General features: G+C 47.9%; 1 pseudogene; it reads right to left on the reverse strand.

Annotated features, from left to right (window-relative positions):
- Positions 1-330: 330 nt before the first annotated feature.
- On the reverse strand, positions 331-3,281 carry LOC124989345 (saoe class I histocompatibility antigen, A alpha chain-like; annotated as a pseudogene).
- Positions 3,282-4,698: the final 1,417 nt, after the last annotated feature.

Genomic DNA, 4,698 nt, shown 5'->3' on the forward strand with positions numbered 1-4,698 from the left:
TCTGGATAGTTTCAAGTTTTATTTTCTCTCATAAAATTTAAGGAACCTTCCTTTCATTTAATTAGTCCATCAGTCACATTCATGGCACAAATGTGACATACAAATCAATATTCAGATTTTTTTTTTGACAGGGAAGGGAAAAGCTACAGCCCAGGACAACATAAAGCTAAATCAGGGATGGAGACATCCCTGCTCCACCTTTGCTAAATAGGAAAGGTGATTGAAGAAGAGAGGAGGACAGTGTGGGGAGGGGGTCTTGGTTATCAGGGATGTGCTCCTCTCTCCATTTCCTCACTTACAATTATAGGAACACAGAACACATAGGCACAGTTAGCTGCCAGCTGCACAGAGAAGTCGGGGACCTGTGGAAATCGCAGAAGGAAACAGGAAGAGAACTGAAGAAATCCTGTATCGCTCAGTCCCACAGAAGGCAGCTGTCAAACACTGCAAAAGAAAGTATTAAGAACAAATTCAGATCACTCATTGTTACAGAGACACCCTGAACACATGAAACATTCAAAATGTCCAAAATGTTGTGTCCCCTTAACTCAGGAGTCTCTCAGTTCCCACTCTCTCTCTCTTCAGGTCCTCCAGGGTTTCACAATTTTAAGCAGTGAGGGACACATCAGAGCACTGGGCACTGTCATTACCTGAGCAGAACAAAAACAGAACCTGGTCAGAATCCAGGGGATATGTAGCTAATGGAGGTATTATGGGATGGCACAGCTGCTCCACACTGCACTATCCCAAGGTCTCAAGGGATCACTATTCTCCTTACTTACAGGGAGCTGAAGCATAGGTCCCTTTTTTAACTCCTGTGGAAGAAAACATCCTGTGAGAGAATAGGTTGGAGACAATTCTTAGAGGATTCCCCTAGGCTTGGACACTGAGGAAGAGCCCAGAACTGAGTCTGCAGATGTAAGGAAGGAGCAGAAGACAAGAAGGTAGACAATGGGTAGGTATGGAGGTCTGTCCTCAGCAGGGAAATTCCCTTCTGGTCTTTAAAGTCTGGGAATCAGGTCCCAATCACCACAAAACTCAAGAGAATAAATTTGTCCTTTATTTTCTACATGCTTCACAAAGAATTAGCAGGATCCCAGGCTGGGTAAAGACACATGTAAATATTACCTCCCATGAACAAGGCAGGGCACATTTCTACCAGGTACTTGAAACCAGAAGTGGGACAAAAATTCAGAGCCTGCACTTTCCCTACCTCTGTTTTTCTTCTTCCACAAGAAAACAGCCACCACAGCTCCAGTGACCATGGCTCCAAAGGGGACCAGGTCAGGAACAATCCTCATGATGGGAATGGTGGGTTGATCAGGTGGCTCTGGAAGAGGAAGGGAAGTTAGGTGAGGAGCCCTGATCCCCAGCTCTCAGTCCATACCCTGCTGAGGGTCTCCAGAAAGCCTCTAGCTTTCCTGACATCAGGCTCTGTGCCCTCACCTCCTCCTTACCCCATCTCAAGCAGCCCTTCATGAAACACATGGCATGAGTATCTCTGTTCCTCTCCAGCAGGCACCACCACAGCCACCCATTTCTGGAAGTTTCCATTCCCTGCAGAACTGGTCTCCACAGTTTCATGTCCTAAGCCTGGTCCTCCCCATATTGTTGCCAGTTCAGGGCCCAGCACCTCAGAGTGATATGTCCTTCAGGGTTAGGATGGTGCATCACATGTGTCTTTGGGGAGTTTGAGAGAAAGAACAGGGAAATTCAGACATTTTTGCATTACCTCTCATGGCTCACCGAAGTAGTGCTCGCATGACCATGACAACATGATTGAGGTAGGGAAGAAAGTATAAAACCTAGGCAAAACCTGGACTGAGGCTTCTGCCATAGTCCATTCCTTGGAAAGTTCTAGAATCAGAGTGAGACAACCTAGTGAAAAAGGTTTTTAGTTGGGTCCCTGAGAGGGCCTTCAGTTTCTGGTCTTGATAGAGGACTGATAGATGTGGAAAAGTTGGAGTCACACCTCTAAAGACTCTAGGCTGGAATGGACCTGACAATCTTTCTTGATAACAAGACTGCTGCCATGGAACCCTGCTCAGTTATTATTGTTTCCCACCACTCGCTTCCCTCTGGAGGAGCAGGGCTGTGTTCCAGCGTGGGTGCCATTCTCCTCCCCTCCTTTCAGGAAGTTGACAGAAAAATCTACAGGAGATCAGGCAGGTGTTCAGCAGCGACTCATACACGCGCGCTGCAGCCTCTCCTTCCCGTTCTCCAGCTGTCTGGCAGCCACTCCACACAGGTGACCTCCAGGAAGGCCCTCGATGCTCCGCGGAAAGACCACCTTCCACTTACGCTGGGTGATCCGAGCTGCCACGTCTGTTGCGTCCAGGAGCGCAGGTCGTCATTCAGGGCGATGTAATCCGCGCCATGGAGGCTTACTGCTCCTACCCGCGAAGGAGGCGCTCCTCTGTCCCCATGTCGCAGTCTTTCATAGTCTGGATGGTGTGAGAGCCTGTCCCCGCCCCGCCCACCCCGTGGGGTTTTACCCTGAACTGAAAACTAAACCCGGTCACGGTCCCCGCGGGCTGCTTTCTGGGTCAAGAGTCTCTGCGGGTCCCTCAGCTTTGGGGTGAAGCTCAGTTGGGGAGTCCCTGACGGCCTGGCTCTGTCCCTGAGGGACCTGAGGGGGTCGCGACATCGACTGGGGCCCCGGGGTCGCTCGCCGCCCTCGCTCTGGTTATAGCGCCGAGCAGGGTGTTGGGGTTCACCCGGTAAGTCCGTAGGTCCTCCTTGGCTTTCTGGGTCTCCCGTTCCCAATACTCTCACCTCCTGCTCTATCCAAGGCTGTGCGGCTCCTCCCTGGGGTTCTGGGCGTAGCTGTGGAAGCGCACGAACTGCGTGTCGTCCACGTAGCCCACCGAGGTGAAGCCGGGCTCCCCGCGGCCGGCGGGACATGGAGGTATAGAAATACCTCAGGAAGTGGGAGCCTGGGGGCGGGAGCGACTGAGCCCCTCGCGACCCTCCTCCAGGGGCTGCCCCAGGTCCCAGGATGAGGACCCCAGGAAGAGAGGAGCAGAGTCTAGAGACGCTAAGGGGGCGGTGGGACCGGGGAGGGGAGGTCAGGAAGATCCGCGCCACACTGCGGAGGGTCTGGGCCGGTGGCGACAGGGACGCTGCTTCCCAGGATCCTTTGAGCTCATGGATCTGTCCCTGGCTCCTCCAGCGCTGAGGCCGTTTTCCTTCAACCCTGAGCACTTACCTGCCCAGGGCTCACTCAGGGCCAGGGTCCCCAGGAGCAGCAGGAGCAGGTTTCGGGGCGCCGTCACCCTCATTCTGCAGCTCTGTGGAGATTCTGAGACTTGGCCAGGGAGGGGGGTGGGGGTGGTAACTTTAAAACCGAACCGGGGTGACCCTGTTGACTTCTCTAGGAGCAATGGGAGTAATAGAGGAGTTCGCATCAGGAGTGTCCAGGCAGATGACCTGAACTAGGTTGGAAGAAGGAGAAGAGAAACTCCAAGCAGAGGGGGAATCCCCAGTGCTCTATGAGCCACCCCAGACATGGCTCTAGACCCCAAGAGCCATGTCCAGGCTGGGTTCTTGCCCTCACTCTCCTTTGTTTTACAGTTCTGTGATTCCTGCCTCAAGGGTGTAAATCAGCAGTTCTCGAATGTTTTGTTTTCAGGATCTTTATATGCTCTAAGAAAGTAGTGTTCATTCCAGAGGTAATCATGTTTATATGGATTATGTGTATCAATATTTGACATATTAGAAATTAATTCCATTTTAAAGATAAGTTCTTATCTTCTGAGTATTAATAACTAATGGTATGTTAACAGAAACAATAGTTACAATGAGAATTAACTGTTTTCCAAAATCAAAAATCTAATTGGAAGACTGCATCATTCTACTTTTTATTTGTCATTAGAGAATGCAAGATAGTCATATTTTCTGCATTTAACCTGTGACTTTGGTTGAAACAGAAAATGTCGCCTCACACAAATGTGTAGGAGGAATATATTTAATAATGTTTTCAATAACTGGCTATTCATCTTTGATACTACACTAAATTGATAGAAGTGTTATTTTCGTAAAGATTCTTTGTCCTATGGAACCTTAACTATTATCATTGTATAGTTCACATTCTGTTGCATTAAAGTCTGTGGGTGTATCATGCATATTGAATGAATCTTGTGCTAATGCATATTTTTTAAATTCATGCATTGTCCAAGTTACATAGACCTTCTAGTGTTGACACATTCAAGTGCAAATAATCAAGAGGTCATATGTTGATATTTTCACAGATATATTAGAAAGTATTTTAATTATGTGAGTCTGTCAGGGTGATAGTGGTGGATACAGGTTCTCCTAGAATCTGACATTCTCTTGAGAGCATACCTTTTATCATTGAATATGTTGCTGTCAGTGGATTATCTTGAAGGGACAGACTCAGTTCATTTTTAGAATGTTGGCCAAGTATTGAAGTGTAAGGAGTAGTTTGTCTGTCATTCATTCTTTGAAGCAGAAATGGTATTCCACAAAGATGGGGTTTAGTACAACTCACCAAATGGCATTTGTTGATACAAACATCCTACTTTCAATTGTAGTAGATGTGCTTGAGGTGTATTTCCCATTCTATCAAATAAGTGTATTTATAATGTTGCCTCTGGAATGGAGATTTAATAAAGTTAATGATTTTAATACTTCCACCAGGACGTGTTTAAATGTACTGGCATATTTTCCCTTCCTAGT

This window comes from Sciurus carolinensis, chromosome 7 (genome assembly GCF_902686445.1).
Source record: "Sciurus carolinensis chromosome 7, mSciCar1.2, whole genome shotgun sequence".
NCBI classification, from domain to species: Eukaryota; Metazoa; Chordata; class Mammalia; order Rodentia; family Sciuridae; genus Sciurus; species Sciurus carolinensis.